A 19,732-nucleotide genomic window follows, 5' to 3' on the forward strand; every position below is an offset into this window, starting at 1 on the left:
GTTTGGGAGGAAGGGAAAGCTCAGTCCCTGTTATGTTGGTCCGTATCTAATTTTGAGAAGAGTAGGGAAGGTTGCCTATGAGTTGGATTTGCCTGTGAGTCTGGGTTCCATTTATCCAATTTTTTATGTATTGATGTTGAGGAAGTGTGTGGGTGATACTTATTTGATTAGCCTATTGAGAATATTGCAATTTTGGATTCCTTGTCTTTTGAGGAATCACCGGTTGAGATTTTAGATAGGTAAGTTCGCTGATTAAGGACTAAGGATGTCGTTTTGGTAAAGGTTCTTTGAAGAAATCAAAAGGTGGAGAAAGATACTTGGGAAGCTAAAGAAAATATAAAGGCCAAGTATCCGTTATTATTCTCCAGATTTGATAATCAAGCGTAAGGTATGCACTTATTTTATTCTAATTACTTTTTGATGTTGTTCATGGCTTTATGGTTATGTGAAAGAGTTTCTTAAATCCTCATTTGGGGATGAATGATCCTTGGGGGGGGGGGGGTAATGTAATACCCCAGGTTTTGGACTATGAATTTTTCGCAGTGATTGTGCTTACTGTTAGGTTATGACTCAGGTGACGAGTCGTATAGAGCAATCGTGGTCTAACCAATAGGGTTTCCCTAAGTTTCTTTCATAGTCACGACTGGGACCATACGAGTCGTAAGTTAATGTCATGAGTCATGGTGAGAGACTATTGAATAAACTAGTATGGTGGCCCTGATATCACTGCCCAGACCACGAGTCGTGGTGATGACTTATGACCTGTGACTATGAGTTATTACCCGTCCCGTAGTGACTGGGAGTTGTCTTTCTACACATTTTTAATTAAGGGTAATTCATTTTTTCTCCTTCCTTTACATTATTCCCACGACATAAAACATCCCTTAGCCCTATTTCCACCCACTAAACATAGCATAAACACTCTATTCTCTCTTAAATTCCCAAGTCAAGAACAAAGCTAGGGTTTCTAAAGGTTGGTCATCTAGGGCTCCAAGTGTTTTTTCTTCTCTAAATTCTTGGTGTTTTCAGGCATGTATCTCTTCTATAAACTTGTATTTTATCATGTCATACAATGGTTGATATTCATGTGGTTTTAATGTTTAGATTTGGAATTTGGGTGAGGGTTTTGGATGATTACTGTTTAAATGGTATTCTCATGGTTTACATGAATTTTCTTATGCATTATGTATGGATTAGAACTCATCGGACGCATGGTCATAGTGAATGGAATGGGATTATAGAGTCCCCTAATTCTATGTTTTTTAGTTTGGAATTGGTATTAACCTCAACACATTTGCATAATGGATTTTAAAATATGGATAATTACAGGGTTTTGCATACTTTACTAAACTATTGCATTGTATTAAAGGCTAAATGGATAAAAATGGTTTTATCCTTGGTAGTCGTGGATTGATCTTAAATGAAACTTTAGAGTTTTATGTATAATTGGATTGGTTTGATATAATGGGATTGACTTGCAAGCATAATTAATTGGTATGACATTACCATTCTCTAAATGCCTAAATGGATGACTCCTTGGTTAAATGGATGAGTTATGTATAAATATTTTAATTTGGGCTTAAAGGGGGTTGTGTAGCTCTCTGTGGAAGGTGGAGGTCCTTGGGGACGGATACTAGAAATCACGTTTGCCGGCGTAGGGGCCTTGATGGTTTTGTACATAGTTCACACATTATATATTTTTTGGAATGGCTGGGGTCGTGGATTCCCTGGCCCTTCCTTGGATTTCTCTAGTTCGTGTGACAAATATGCACTGGAGCCCTTCCAAAGGATGGAGCCGGACCCATATAGCCAGTGGGTATTTTTAGGATGGTTACAGATACACAGACTAGGTTAATGATTTTAAATCTCATGTTAAACCTTGTTCCCTATCCCAGCATCCTATATATGTATGTATACACATATGTGAACATCTACATTGAGTTTGGATTTGACTTTGAAATGATATTATTTTATCCCTACCCTGAGTTACATGCTAGAGCTCACCCCGCTAACTGTTCCCAGACGCTACATCCTTTTATGATGTTCGGTCCTAAGGGTTTCTTCTGTTTGTTTGTGCAGTGTTAGGTGGTGCAGTCGTCTATCAGGTTTGAAGTGAAGTAGTGAGCTTCCATCCTATGAAAATCTTAGTCATTCCATCGGCTTCTTTTTATATATTAGAATTGAAGAGTTCACATTAACATTATCACTGTCTTTGTCACTATCATGGTTGGGGGCATGTCCCTACCTAGGTTCATATTCAGATTGGTTTAGAGGTTTTTGTAGACATATGTGGGTTGGATGATGTTGTAGACTCTTAGAGGTTATTTTTGAGTTACATTAACTGTTTTATCTTTATTCTCTAGTTGTCTTCTGCTTTGTTATTATTTGGGTTATGCTTGGAGTGGACAGGTTATGGGGTAAGTCTTCAGTCCTCGGTGAGCTTGAGATACCCGTTACGGCTAGGCCCAAGGATGGGTCATGACACCTAGAACCTAAATGAGGTAGAGTACATAATACAAAGATCAGGAAGAGTACATAACACAACATACAAAGCTAGACTAAAGTATAGATTAAAAGAATAACTGTCTGTAATCCATGTCTTCTATTTTAGAAAAAAGATCAACTGACACTTATGACCTAGACAATAATGTATCCTCATCAACAAGGACATGCTATGTTTCCCCTAACCCTAGGTTCTCTAATTGAAAGAGAGTGAGAGTCTCTTAGATCAGAGGGTTTCCTTGTGACAATCAGGTACCTTGAATGCAACTTGCACCCCAGAACAAGAGATTCTATTGAAGTGGATTAGATGAGCCTCTAGGGATAAAATTCCAACATGCGTAATGATGGCAGTGGTTGGAATCACAATATTAATAGAAGAATTTAGGACTGGTATTAGGAGGATGGCCGACTGGGACGTCTCCTGCCAACCTCACCCCTGGCTTTTCCTATAGTCTTATCTCACTTTCATCATAAGATCAATTATGGATGCATGTGTAGTTTTTTGGGGTTAAAGATAAGAATGTGGCAACTGCCATGGGGAAAATTTTCATTGATTATATTTTTCTTTCTTCCTTAATATAAGATAGTTGGGAGTAAGAGGGCATATGAAGAAAACATCCGAAAGATGCAGGTTTTTATAGGAAAGGAATCATTAAAATAAAAAAGAAAGAACCCTAGATGCTTGACACATGGACGACTACCCATGCACGATGCTACAAGATGTGGTAGCTGAAACGTCAAGAATAACCTGTTATTTCCAGAGGGGGTGGTTTGGATATAAGGGAGACTATTCAACTGCTCCCAAAGCAAATAATGGAAAGGGGTAAAAATACTATTAGGCTACAACATCAAAAAGGGAAAACATCTAGAGAGAGACATCGAGTTATAATTATGATCACAGGATTGCCTCAAAAAGTTGTAACAGACTCCATTTCCCAATAATTAGAGCCAAAGATACAAGGAAATATAAGAAAATTAGCACTTCGTCAGTTTTACTCCCTTTGCTGGAACTCACTTTAGATCCAACAATACTGAGATGAGGACCCAAGGAAGACCGTCAAGTTGCAACCTAATGTTTTACTTATGACTTGGGATTGAAACCGTCGCTGCAATAGTAGAGTAGAGCAATGGCCTATTTGGGAGGATTTTTGACTTAGCGAGCAGAAAGTTCTCTCATACATATTACCGATTTTGACCACCATAGATTGTCTTGCCAAAAAAATGAAGGGACTATCTATTTGAGGTAAAATATTACTATCGAGTATGGGATAACTCGAATTGGGTAAAACTAAAACTATCCTATAATGACATTATCCCAGGAATGAGACCGAGATAGGAGTCTATGGTAGCTTCCCATTTTCAAGTAATATATTTTAATAATGACAAACTAATATATTGCTAATATGCAGGATACACCTGAAGGATAATCAAGGCAAGAAAGATCATCTACTTGGAAGACATAACCAATCTCAGATACGACATCAAGAGAACGATCATTAGGAGAATATACTTGGAAGATCCCATTAGTAGAAAATCCCTCCAGATCCACTCAGATTCAAGATTAGAAGAAAAATAATCCACAAGATTGTAGAGTAACATAGAAAGTGGAAAGAAAATCACACCCACTTCATGGACATGAATGGTCATGATTCAAGGCAAACAACAACTTATATACCAACATATCTGATATGGACGTATTACCCTCAATCAAGGAACCAAATCAAATCCTTGATTGAGAAGAAATCCCTTGAGTTTTCTTTTGTAGAAACGCAGCAGCATCAACCAAAGAATATAAATAGAGAAGACTAGAGATTTAAAGACTCATGCAACTTCATAGGAAATTTTTAGTGTGTCTCAATCTTGGTGTCAATAAAACTTTGTACTTCTTTATTTACAATAGTTATAAAAGAGTAAGATCGAGTTAACTTAGTCATACCAGTTGAGGCTTTATCACAAGATCTGAAAATCAAAATAAGCTTCAGAACTTGTTCACTATACATGTAATTCGACTCTACTTTGAAAAGCTCTAAGGAAACTTTGAAACCCAAGGGGACTGGAAATGGGAACCACATTGGTGTTCTGAACCAGGATAAAAATCTTTGTGTTTTTATTACTTGTTTATTTATTTGAATCTAATCTGTCCAGTTAAGTATACTGAATTGCAGGTGAGTTGACTATCAAGGCTGACCAGTCGACTCAAGAAAAATTTTCAATTCACCCCCAACCCCGCCCCTCTTGAATTGCAGTATATCCTCACGGGCAAGAGAAAAGGTAGCATGAGATTAACAACGATAGTGACTGTGGATGAAAGAAAAGACTGTAGGACAGTGTGTCAAGTCTCTTAGGTGCACAAGAGATCCTTGGAAGGACCACGCCAGACACATGATGGCATCCTCCAATGGCTCAATGGCAAGTGGATCTCGACCATTGGTTGCTGTATTGCAGGGTTCAAATTCTCATCTTTATCATCAAACAACAAAATTCTTTTAGCTTTGCTCTTAAGTTTTCACTATGATCTTCATTGTCTTAGCTTGTTTTTGCTTATCTTTGCTTATTGTGCTCGTTGAGACTCGCTCGTGGCTAAGGAACCATGAACCTCATTGTCGTTCCAAATTTATTTTCGACCTCTACTTTGTTTATAAGTCACATTATTTGCCTTGCCTGTTTACTATTTTGCGAACTCTCACTACTAACTCGAAGCTAAACCATAATATGTGCTCTTGACCCACCTACAAATCCAATTGTGCTGAATCTACTTTATATATGACATCAACCAGTATTATTTTGGGTAAGTAAATGTCATCAATCAATGCTATCAATAAAGTCAATCTGTCAAACACAGTCAACAAATTGGAAAAAACGAATATAAAATTAGCGTATAAAGGAAAAACATAAGGTGATACAAAATATAGATTAGTAATTTTGGTTACTAGTTCTAGGCTTCCAGCTAATAACAACTCTAAAGATCACATTCTACACATACATACCAAATTGATTGATGAACATCATTATAGTGTACATATGTTTAGTTGAGAGCTAACGTATAGAATTTGCATCCAAACAAATTGTTTTTACTCCTCTTGTCAACAATCCCACGAATTATCACCACACCGTGATAATTTTTATTAGTTTACATACACTAGGTGAATTTATAACGGTTAGCGCTTCAAAAATAAATGTACTCACATACGTATGCATTTTTAATTTGTTTTACTCAAAAAATGAAAGTTTTTGCAAGAAGCTCATAAAGAAAGGCAGTCCGGGGCACTAAAGCTACCGCTATGCGTGGTGTCGGGGGAAGGACCCCATCACAAGGGTGTATTGTACGCAGTCTTACCTTGCATTTCTGTTAGATGCTGTTTCATTATCATTATCAAGAAAATGACATCGCAACTAGAAAAAAGTCAAATTTACCATATTCTTATATTAGCAAAAAGAAGACGTCTCGAAAAGTCTCATAAACTCAAAAGAAGTCGAATTTCCACACCAATTGAACTGTACGTGATAATGGCTCAATTCCGTATAGAGTACAAATAATTTAGAAACTAGGCACATAATAAAAGAATGGAGCTTTTAACATTTGAATTTCACAAAAATATGAAAAGACTAAGGGATCGTTTGGTGTAAGGAACTAAATCAAATAGTTTCGGGATAAAATAATCATTTCGGAATAAAGTTTTTGGTGCTACGTTTGGTTGTCAAATTCGGGATAACTTATTCTGGGATTAACAAATAATATCGGGATAAGTTATCCCACCCCTACCACCATAATTTATCCGTAGTTTAACAATTTTTTTTGATAATTTTATCAGTAGTTTAAATTTTAATTACTCTATAATTTTTTTATCCATTTTGATATATTTGAACAATTATATGGGCTTATTAAATGCTACAAAATTGACGAGTCATGAAAAAATGATAGTGACATCATAAAAACTATTTATATAATCAAATTCAAAATTAATCTAAGGGTTTATTGTCTTTCTATTTTGTAGTTATTAATCTTACTTCAAATTTTTATTTTTCCTAACAAATTTATCATGGACAAGTAATTAAAGTATCTTAACATTCCCTTTCTAACTTAGTACACGTTTAATTATTAAATAAAATATTATTTCTTATATATAGTTAAACATGTTTGAATTTTTTTTTTTAAAAAAGATACAATTCAACTTTCCAAATATTGATGATACTAAATAATGTAAAATGAAAGTAATTTCTTTTCACGGTTTTTGATGATGTTTTTTTTTTAAAAAAATAAGATTATCAACATTTTATAGAATTTAGGACAAAATAAGTAATTTTACATGAAATATTAAGCTAAATACGGTGTAGGATATTTTTATAAATAAACTATCTATTCTTAAAAAGAATGCAATGCATATCATTTTTAGTACCACAAACCAAACAATCACTAAAAAATAATACAAGGATAACTAATCTAATTCTAGTACAACTAATTCCATCATAACTAATCCCAGCATAATTTGTTTTCCAACCAAACGACCTCGAAGGGTTCATTTGGTGTGAGGGATGAGAATAAATAATTTCGAGATAAAATTTTAGTGCCTCATAATTTCTTATTTGATTGTATAACTTGGGATAACTTATCCTGGAATTAATAATTAGTACCGAGATAAGTTATCCCTCCCTCTTGGTGGTATTGTTGATTTTCATAGAGATGAGTTAGAGAAGAACACAGAGAGTTTTTTCTTGTAAAGCTGTATATTTTATTGATCAACAACTCCTCCTTAAATAGTGCTATTACAACTAAAAATAGATTAAACTTACCATAAAAGAAAACCTATTTGCTACCAAAAATAACATAAACAACTAATTAGTTTCCTACCAAAAATAAAAATTCTAATTTGACTAGGAGGTGTATGTAAAAAGGTTGGAGAAAAATAAAAAATAAATCACGTGCATTATTTCTTAAAGCAATTTTTGAACACTTCTCCTTGCTTTAGGAAACGCAAAATTTTGGTCTTTTGTCTTGAGATCTCCACACTTGATTACCGAAAGTGACCTTGCGAATAAATCTGCAGATTTATCTTTTGGCTTGTAGTGAACTAAATTCACTTCTCGTTTTGAATGCAATCCTTGACTATTAAATCCTTTTGACATGTCTTCCTGCTTCATTTGCATCTAGAATTTGAATTTATCCGTTTTATTTTTCTGAAACATCGATAACTCCTCCATTGCTTCAATTCCTTTAGGAACATTGAAATCTCCTCTAAACCTAAGTGGTTCACATATTGCTTGTGCATTTTCACTTAAAGGATCATCTTCTAATTTTTTCTACCTATGATTTTTTTCATGTTCTACAAAAACATCTTCCATTGGATCAAAGGAGAAATGTTTACCTCTCATCTTATTATTTAAAATTTTTTTTCCAGCACCATAATTGATGAAGCAATGTTTATCCTCAAAGGATACTTTGTACCCTTTTTCTACCAATTGATAAATACTCAACAAGTTTTGATCAATATTAGGTACAAAAAGAATATCTGAAATTACTTTATTACCTGAACTTATTTTGATGGCAATAGTTTTTTTATTCAACAAGAATCTGGTCACCATTTTCTATCCTAATTTTGGATATTTCAGTAGGTTTTAATTCTTTAAATAAATTCTTATTATAATTCATGTGGTTGGTGCAACCGCTATTAATCAACCAAAAATTTGTTGAAACCTTACTTGAGATACATGTTGTAACAAAAAGATGGTTTTCTTATTCTTCTTTATTGACCACTCGTGCATCTGCTTCATGATTCTCAAATTTTCTTTTGCAACTCACTGCTTCATGGCCAAGTTGATTGCACTTGATGCACTTTACGTCAGGCCTTTTCCAATATCTATATGGTCGATGACCCATTTTTCCACCGTGTCGGCAAGGTGGGTATTTTTAAAATTTTTACCCCTTCTTTGAGTTTTGTGGTTGGCTAATAAGTCTCTTTCAACCATATCATCTTGCCTCATAAGTTTTCTTTATTCTAGTGCCTGAAAAGAATTTAACAACTCTGCCAAGGTAATCTAGAATAGATTGTGTGTATTTTTCAAGGTAGTTATACATGCTTCATATCTCTCAGGCACTGTAACAAGAATTTTTCAACAATTCTTGAATCTTTAAATTCAGTGCCTAGTAATCTTACCTTGTTAACAATGCCAAGTAATCTGTCCGAGCACACTTTGACTGTCTTGGAGTCTTTCATTCTCTGGAACTCAAACTCCCCTATTAAATTCAGTACTTACATTCCGCAGATTCTTTCATCTCCATCATATTCTTTCTTCAGATAATCTCAAATTTCTTTTGGTGATGTGAGAGACATAATTCCTGAAAAAATAGTTGGTGAAATAAAGTTGCCTTTGCCTTAGAATTCGTGGTTTTCTTTTCCTTGTGACTCTTGATTTGGGCTGTAGTGAGATTATTTGGCAGCAAATTAATTTCACAATCCTCTTCCACAGCTTGCCATAGATCAAGAGCCTCCAGATAAGTTTTCATTCTCACAAACCATGATTGATAATTTTCACCATAAAAAACGGATGGAGCCATTCGTGAAAACTATTTTCAGAATCCATCTTTTCACTCACAGGTCCCTCAAGAAAAATAACTCTAGATACCAATTGTTGATTTTAATAGAGATGAGTTAGAGAAGAACACATAGAGTTTTTTTTTTTTGTAAAGTTGTGTATTTTATTGATAACCAACTCCTCCTTAAATAGTGTTATTAAAAATAAAAATAGATTAAACTTACCATAAAATAAAATCTATTTGCTACAAAAAATAACATAAACAACTAATTAGTTTCCTACCAAATATGAAAAATCCTAATTTGACTAGGAGTTATAGGTAAAAAGGTTGGAGAAAAATAAAAAATAAATCACGTGCATTATTCCTTAAAGCAACTTTTAACAGGTATAACAATCCTAGGATAAGTTAACCATGGATAAAATAATTAAAATAATAAAAGTACCCCACAAACTCTTTTTATAATCGCATTTCACATCCATGCATATTCACAATATTTTAAATTGCATTTATAATAACATTTAAAGCCTCCACTGCTTATTATTTTATGATAAATCTTTATATTTTTTATTAAAAAAATTATACTATATAAATATATTTTTTTCTTTATGAATACATTAGAGGTTGAATTTATTTGACTAATTATTATATTTTATTTATAAATATTGATTTCTCTTAAGAATAACAAAAACATTAACTTCATTGTTGAATTACATATTTTGAATTAAATAGCTTTTCATTACTTGAAAATTGATATTGTATATATCAATTAAAATGAATTAAAATAAATTTTAATATTTTATAATATATGAGTGATATGTATTTAAATGAAGTGACATAAACAACAAATTATTTTTTATTTTAATAAATTTGAGCTGAAAATTTTATTTCAAACTAAATAAGACCAAGATTTATTTTTAAACAAACACGACATAATCATAGGAAGACACACGTAAAAAAGTTTAAACTAAATAAGATGAAAATTTTATTTTTAAATACTCACGACATAATTACGGGAATTCACACACACAAAAAATAAGCTAAATAAGATGGAATTTTTATTTTTAAGAATGAATATTTAAATCTTGAAAAGAAATTATATAAGAAATAGTTGAATAAGGTAGAGGGTAATTTTGTAATCAATTACCTTATTTTTAGAAATTATACAATGCATATAATTTTGAATACAACTGTAACAACCCGAGTTGGGGCCCTGGCCGTAACGAGTATCCCGAACCATAAAGGCCTGGGCGCCCCTTTCTTTTTGGTAATCACGCACAACATTCATACAATATAAAGAATTTGCGGAAAAACATACAAAATGGAACCATGGTCAATCTCATAACACTTGAACAATTTGAAAAGAAATTCTTAATATTCAAAACATATGACACCCATCAGCGAAATCTCTAACATTACAAAATCCAACATATGTCTAAAAAAAAACTGTACAAGGGCCCTAGTCAGATCGTGAACCAAACAAATGACAATGTTTATATAAGCTGAGTCTTCCAGAATAGAGAAGGCTAACCAATAGTACACTTCTGTCTGACAAATCTACAGCTTAGAGGGACCCCTGGACTGACCCTAAGACCCTGAAATATAGGGGGTCAATACAAATGTATTGGTACGCCGAACAACCCAAAAACAAAATATACATTTTTATAAAACATAGGTGAGAGCATTTATTAAATCTCATGTCATCTTGAAACAGTTGAAAATACATGGGCATATTCTGAAACTTTAGAAACACATTCTGCAATTCATGACTCTACTCTTTATCTTCTAAAATAGATGGCACACCCTGCAACTTTACTATTCTACGGGCTATATGGAATCTGCCCTTGACTCAGCGGCCAAGCCCCCAACCCAAGTTTGCCACAAGGATTGGAGTCTCTGCTTCTCTACTATGCCATTGGGTCATCGCCGGCGTATAATTTCCCTTTTCAGGTGACATAATTTTGTTTCGGTAAATCACAGTTTCGGACAATGAATCGTATGACTCATGCCTTCTTCAGGTAACTATCTAACTCTCTTAAGCCCAATTTTAGATTCTTTAAATAATATCTTCTTTGAAAGGTTCTTTCTTTCTTAATATCATTTGGGCATGTCAAAATAGGGTATCGTCATACCCAGACTTACAAGTCATGTTACAACATCTCTACTGCCCTTTTCTTATTTCAAAAGGTATCATTGACCACCCAAAATATTTAAAAATCATGCATAAATTCATACTTTAAAGCATATGAAAACAAAACATTCTCGCTTCAACACTTTCTCTATGGTGGCCATCTTTTTTTTTTATTAAACATTTGCAAACCTTCAATTGGAAACATGAATGCTCATAAACCAAGTAAAACACCATCTCATTTAATCAATAAAATCAGTACTATTTACACGTTTTAGTAACCCTTCAACTTAGGCTTTTAGAAATCTGTAAAATCATAGCCACAACTTGTGAAAACAATGGATTTCAAAGTAATAGAGGGATTTACATGGTCATTCTCTCATTTATCTTTACAAATTTAGTATTACATGATCTCACGAAAATGTTCAACCTTAGGGTTTCATACCACAAGTTCTACAAAACTTCATCAATATAAGGGATTTTCAATACATGTTCATCAATACCTTTAAAACCAATTTTGGATGCATATATATATATACTCGTAAAATGTTGTTTAAAACAATTAAATCCATTCCCATGAGATTTAGGATAGTCCCACTTACCATATGTCGTTTAGTTTGAAGATTGGAACTCTAATCTTGACCCTTTTCTTAAAATCTTAAACTTAGAGGAAACCCTAGTTTGATTTATTTTTGAGAGTAAAAAGGATTTGAGATGTTGAAAACTGATAAAAAATAGATTATAACGCTTAGGATACAATTTATATTCGTGGGGTAGGTTTTAGGGTGAATAAAAGACCAAAATGCCCTTACAAAAACCAAAGAAGTCCCAGAAATTCTTCAGTTGATGACCAAGGTTAATGGCCAATCACTCAGGTGATAGCTCATCACTTTTGGGCTGGATTTTACCACTTACTGCCCTTGGCTGACGACTAGGGCTGATGGTTCGTCACTTATTTGACGGCCCATCAACTTGGTCGTCACCTAGTTGATAAGTCGTCAACTTCATCGTCACATTTTGGAAGATAGGCACTTCAAAGTAAAATGAGCATAACTTTCTACTCCGATATCAGATTAAAGTGAAACCAGTTGTGTTGGAAAGAGGACTCAAAGATCTTTATTTTGGTATATAGTAGGACACGTAAATTATTATATACTAGGAGTAATGGTCATTGAAAGTTGACCCAATCTAAAACATTTAATAAAACTTAATTGATAGAAACGTTCTCGTCTCATCTTTGAGTTAGGAGATATTTATGACCTCAATTCATATCCAAAGGTATTTCCACTCTATAGAATTTATCATAACAAATATATTAACAAGGAATCATTTGATCCGGGTCTATACGTGTAGGAACGGCGGTTCAAACTTTAGCCTAAAAGTGCGGGGTGTTGCATTTTCTCCCCCTTTGGATGATTCAACCCCGAATGATGGTAGGGACTTTTTGAAGCTCTAAAAGTGTAGAATAAGGAACGTAACATCACATTGAATATTTTTCCTCAACAAAATATGCGAACGCAACCAACGAGCTTCATGATAATCCTTAGGGAAACGTGTAAGCACCAACCATGAGATAACGAAACTTGACGTCAACATGATCTTGGCATGTGTTTTATGGCACATGATCAAAACATTGTAAGACATGAATTTTCCTAAGAATCCTCGGCCTGATTAAGATTGGTACAATACATGAGATGAGATTCTCGTGGAACATAAGAGTAGAAACATTCTCCACCTTACAAGATACAACGAAAAGACTTAAACTTAGAGGCACTACTTGTCTACGCCCCAAATAATAAATTACATGCCTCATTATTTCCAACTTATAGTTCTTCCAATACACATCTAACCACACGAGTTTGAGTCCCACTGCATAGTATTTTTATGTTGAAGGCTAATTCGGAAGGAAGAGGTACTAGTTTTAGCTACGGGACCCTGTACTCTAAACCCCATTAAGAAAATTACTTCACCTTTTAACCACCATCAAACACACTCGAGTTTTAAATCAAGGAGCACTAACCACCCATTGGTTTGCATTTTCATTAATAACAACATTTAAGCCTATCATTACTACACCCACTTCATGGATCTCCCCACTAAGACTAGCCAATTCAATCATTCTCACAAAGTTTTTTGCCATATAACTCCTTCTTAACTATCTCACGTAATGAAAGTTCATCTCCTTTTTCCTTCTTCTCCTATAGCCTTAGATCAAGGAATCACATAAAAATTTTCACCTTCAAGAACATCTACTCCTCTACCTAACACATTACTACGCTTCCACAACCATCATCATACTAACATACAGAGGGTCATTGAGGGACCTGGGCATAAACATCATGAATGAAAGTAACACTTGTTAGACCATAACTTATACTTATTGCGCTACTCAAGGAGTGACATGAGGTGAAGATACAATAGAATAGACATGAAGTACTTCATATATCAAGTGTCCGGATCATAAGTAAAGAGTCATTTGGCATAAACACAACACTACCTGATTTCCTTGGACAAACCACATTGAGAAACATGGGTGCACATATGAGCTATATAGAATAAAACTAAAATTTATGTAGTTAACAGCTAAGAAAAGGATTGCCACTTGAAGCAATTACTCTCCATTTAAAGAACTGAACTTTTTTCCCCATGAATTAGCATAAACTTTATCACCTTGGCTAATCCCGACATAAAATAATTCCCTGACATATAGAATCATATTTTCTTAGGACCAAGCATGATGTGAGACATAGATTTGGATCATGAGAAACATAACATATTGCTTGGATACTTGGAATATTGGATCCCTGAGGGACATTATTGTTCCTTGTTTGGAAGTCATAACATGACATGAGTTACACAGAGAACTCAAACCTTAGATATCAGCAGGGCTTGAATACATAAGACATTGGTAGAATGAACTCTTAAACTGAAGTAGGAGGAATATGCTTGAATAGGAATAGGTTTATCATGAATCTTCCGTAAACTTACCATAAAGAGAAAATTTGGGAACTACTTTAATCTATCATCTCCCCCTTAGATCCAAGTCACAATCTTAGACTTGGGAACATAAGCTCACATCAAATACATAGCCACAACTCTCAACACAAAAGGTATATCACCATACATATAAACGTTAAACTCTTCCTAATAAACTATACTCTGAAGCCCTTGCTTTCCGAAAATGCTACTCTTAACTTTCATTAGCCTCTATAGCCATCACTCTACAACTCCCACTCCTATGAGCGTACGCATCCACACTCTTTATCACAAAGGGGGGGGGGGGGGTATCAGTATATACATGAATACAAACTCCCCTCATTAATTTCTAATACAAAGACACTAAATTATTTCTAGAACATCCATTCAAGAAGACAAATCATAACTTCCTCTAACCCCCAAAGTCACCAATTTATGACTAACATTATTATAGGCATAGACATCCATACTTCCAAACACTTAACACTCTATCTTCAACTCCATAGAATAGTCACATCAAACCTCTAATCACATAACTTGCAAATTAACAAAGTTTGTAAAACCATACCCAAGGCTCACATTTCCTACCTATATTTCCTCAAATTAACTCTAACAAACACCGTACAACAACTTACCAGACTTCTCCGTACTATAATTTCAAGAACACAAACTAGGTATGTAAAACACTTATACATATAACACTTTATATAACAACATGCTATCTGGGGGGGGGGTGGAAGTTCAACTTATTTTTATATACCTCCGCTCTTATCTACTTAATAACTCAACCATGATTCATCGTTCTAACACTAGTCCTCATGACTATATATATATATATATATCACAATTATCCACTCCTTATTCCGTAAGTTGCCAACCTAGGCTATTTCAAACATTACACCAAGCCAATTAATTCATTCCCAAAAAACATGAATTATCAATCTGGAGTTACTATTCTTACCACTACACTCCATATCTAAAGTTCAAGCCTATTGTCTAACACCAATCATGTAACACTGATGAAACATTTCATATACTATACTAGTCCATCAAATTAGAAAATCAGCCCAAATACCTCATTTCACTTAATTACTACCTACAATCGTATCCCCTCCATGACATCACTATGATAACTCAAAATCTGCTACATACCTTCTCACATGTATTACTAGTTTACAACGACTAGAGAAAAGACAATCAAAGGGGTAAAGTCACATAATGGGATAGTCAATCTTAATCTTATAATATAACCCATTGCAATCTTATCAACATATTCTACTTTCCCACATTAAGTCTACTTACCCATGCACACATTTAGACAAATTTCAAAATTTCTTAAATATCACTAAGTTTCCCCCTAAAGTTATTCTATACTTGTAACTTCTTGGTGAATTTACCCTTTTCCATTTACTACCTATAGATGATTTCTACAACCACCATAACTATAAATTCTAAGCTCCTTTCCTATTTTGAATAAATAATAATCTTAGCTAGCTACTTCCTTCACAGACTACCATACAACCTACAAATAATGCTACCACATTAGTCTATCACTATGAAATGTCAACCTATCTTTCAATCAATGGTTATACAACTAAACTTGCTTCCTTATGCAAAAGTCATCCCCGTTCTGACTTCTAAGCATGTGACGTTATATCACTAACTTTGGGATCATCTTACTACCAATAGGGTATGACACCTTAACAAAGACTACTACTCGGTGGAAATATTGTTCTAACATTCTCACATATATCACTACCCTAAAGCATGACATCTGCAATAAGAATTTTTTAAAAGAGACCGAATATACTTCATACATCAAGCTCAAACACACGATTGATGTAGATAAGGGTATAAGCTCAAATCATTCATGACTAAATAAAAAAGGACCATATTATTTAGATTCTAAGCTTCTGCACTTGAATCGCCTCAACAATGATAAATATCTAAGAGCATCAGAGTAAGGAGGGAATTAGGATAACTTTACTTTCCTATGGACGACACCATAGTATGAACTATAGTATGAAAGAGGAACATTCTGACTCCATAGCACGAACTAGAACATGAAGAAAGAGAAATATTCCTAAACGCCTTGTAGCCTCCTACTTATAAGTGTGGTGCGCTACATACCTATAAACAAGACTCTACTCGACGTAATTTCGCAGACACCCTGGGATAATGAACCGTGCTATGATACCAAGTTTTCATTACTCGAGCTGGGGCCCTGGCCGTAATGAGCATCCCAAACCATGAAGGCCCAGATGCCCCTTTCTTTCTGGCAATCATGCATAACATTCATACAATATAAAGAATTGGCAGAAAAACATACAAAATGGAACCATGGTCAATCTCATAACACTTGAATAATTTGGAAAGAAATTCTTAATATTCAAAACATATGACACCTATCTGCGAAATCTCTAACATTACATGATCTAACATATGTCTAAAACAAAACTTGGACAAAGCCCCCAATCAGACCATGAATCAAACAAATGACAATGTTTATATAAGCTTGACCTTCCAGAATAAAGAAGGCTCACCAACAACACACTTCTGTCTAACAAATCTACGGCTTAGCAGGACCCCTGGACTGAGCCTCAGACCCTAAAATATAGGGGTTAATACAAATGTACTGGTACGCAGAACAATCCGAAAATAAAATATACATTTTTATAAAACATAAGTGAGAGCATTTTATAAATCCCATGTCTTCTTGAAACAATTGAAAACACATGGGCATAATCTGAAAGTTTAGAAACACATTTTGTAATTCATGACTCTACTCTTTATCTTACTTCTGAGCCAGATGGTACACCCTCCAACTCTGCTACTCCATGGGCTATATGAAATCCGTCCTTGACTCGGCGACCAAGCCCCCAACCCAAGTTTTCTACAACGGTTGGAGTCTCTGCTTCTCTACTACGCCATTGGGCTATCGCCGGCGTACAATTTTTTCTTGGGTGACATAATTTCGTGCCGAAAAATCACGATTTCGGGCAATGAATCTTATGACTCATGCCTTCTTCGGGTAACCATCTAACTCTCTTAAGTCTAATTTTAGATTCTTTAAATATCTTCTTTGAAAAGTTCTTTCTTTCTTAATATTATTCGGGCACAACAAAATAGGGTATCATCATACCTAAACTTACAAGTCATGTTACAACATCTCTACTGCCCTTTTTCTTATTTCAAAAGGTATCATTGACCACCCAAAATATTTAAAAATCATGCATAAATTCATACTTGAAAGCATATGAAAACAAAACATTCTCTCTTCAACACTTTTGCTATGGTGGTCATCTTCTTTTTTTTAGTAAACATTTTCAAACCTTCAATTGGAAACATGAATGCTTATAAACAAGTAAACGCCCTCTCATTTAATTAATAAAATCAGTACTATTTACACGTATTAGTATCCCTTCAACTTAGGCTTTTAGCAATCTGTAAAATCAAAGCCACAACTTATGAAAACAATGAATTTCAAAGTAATAGAGGGATTTACATGGTCATGCTCTCATTTATCTTTACAAATTTAGTATTACATGATCTCATGAAAATGTTTCAACCTTAGGGTTTCATACCACAAGTTCTATAAAACTTCATCAATATAAAGAATTTTTAATACGTGTTCATCAATACCTTTAAAACCAATTTTGATGCATACATATATATATATATATATATATACTCGTAAAATGTTGTTTAAAACAATTAAATCCATGCCCTTGAGGTTTAGGATAGTCCCATATACCTTATGTTTAGTTTAAAGATTGAAACTCTAATCTTGACCCTTTTCTTGAAATCTTGAACTTAGAGAAAACCCTAGTTTGATCTTGTTTTTGAGAGTGGAGAGGATTTAAGATGTTGAAAACTGATAGAAAAATGGATTTTAATGCTTAGGATATGATTTATATTCGTGGGGTAGGTTTTACGGTGAGAAAAATACTAAAATACCCCTATAAAAGTTGCAAAAATTCTTCAGTTGATGACCAAGGTTAATGGTCCGTCACTCAGGTGATAGCTCGTCACCTAGGTCATCACTTTTGGGGTGGATTTTACCACTTACTGCCCTTGGCTGACGACTAGGGCTGATGGGTCATCAATTATTTGACGGCCCGTCAACTTGGTCGTCACCTAGTGGATAAGTCGTCAAATTCATCGTCACATTTTGGCAGACAGACACTTCAAAGTAAAAGAAGCATAACTTTCTACTTCGATATCGGATTAAGGTGAAACTAGTTGCATTGGAAAGAGGACACAAAGATCTTTCTTTTGGTATATGGCAGGACATATAAATCATTAAATACTAGGAGTAATGATTGTTAAAATTTGACCCAAACTGAAACGTTCAATAAAACTTTATCGATAGAAATGTTCTCAACTCGTCTTTGAGTTAGGAGATATTTATGATCTCAATTCATATCCAAAGGTATTTCCACACTATAGAATTTATCTTATAATATATATTATAGAATTTATCCAAAGGTATTATATATTATATATTATATATTCATATCCAAAGGTATTTCCACACTATAGAATTTATCTTAACATATATATTATAAGGAATCATTTGATCCGGGTCTATACGCGTAGGAACGACAGTTCAAACTTTAGCTCGAAAGTGCAGGGTGTTAAAACAACAAACCAAATACTCAATAAAAAATAATTTCAACATAATTAATTCCAATATAATTTATTCCAGCATAACTTATATTCAAACCAAATGATCCCTAATGACTTTGTACCCTTTATTTTACTATGTGATTGGACTCTTCACCAATATGGCAAAACTGCTTTTATTTAAGAAAAGTCAATTGACATCCTCATATCGGCAAATTATAACTTATCGGTATGTTAGTTTTTTCTTTTCATGTACTTCGTATTTTTTTCTTCATTTCTAATGTTTTTGTCTTTATCTTTTAGTTTATTTTGAAAATAATTTTTTTTCTTGGTAAATTTTTATGGTATTATATTTAAGATTACAATATTAAAGATCCTTTTTTATATTTTATCTATTTTTAGTTGAAGACTCAAGATTCAAATTAAACCTGTATCAAATCAAAATAAAACAATCAAATGAACACAAATGAAGTATAATGTTTATTGGAATTCTCTTAAAAACAAAAATTATCATATTTTGACCAAGGAGACACCACCTTACAAATATCTCACTACCTATGGCTAGCCTTTACCCTTTGGCATAAATCGAGGAGTCCAAATATATATTTGGCAGTTTGGCAGTTGGAACTTTCGATCATAATGATGTTGAATGAGGGACAATTTTAATAAATGAATATATGGGATTTTTCATAACAAAAATGATGAAAAAAATCATGGGTGATAGTGCATCTTTAGTATATAATTTTCACATTTAAAAATATACAATCCTTTAAATATATTTACATTGAAGATGCTCTATTAGCTATGAACATTCTATGAATCTTTTACATTTTGAAGAAAGGCCCACATATTTTAAAGCACCTTTAATGCCAATTCTATAATTAAAGAATCTAAAAAAACAGTCATTTTCTGTATTGTTGTGATTAGGGGTGTTCATGGGTCGGTTTGGATTGGCTATTGGCCAAAATCAT

The sequence above is a fragment of the Capsicum annuum genome, chromosome 3, assembly GCF_002878395.1.
Source record: "Capsicum annuum cultivar UCD-10X-F1 chromosome 3, UCD10Xv1.1, whole genome shotgun sequence".
NCBI classification, from domain to species: domain Eukaryota; kingdom Viridiplantae; phylum Streptophyta; class Magnoliopsida; order Solanales; family Solanaceae; genus Capsicum; species Capsicum annuum.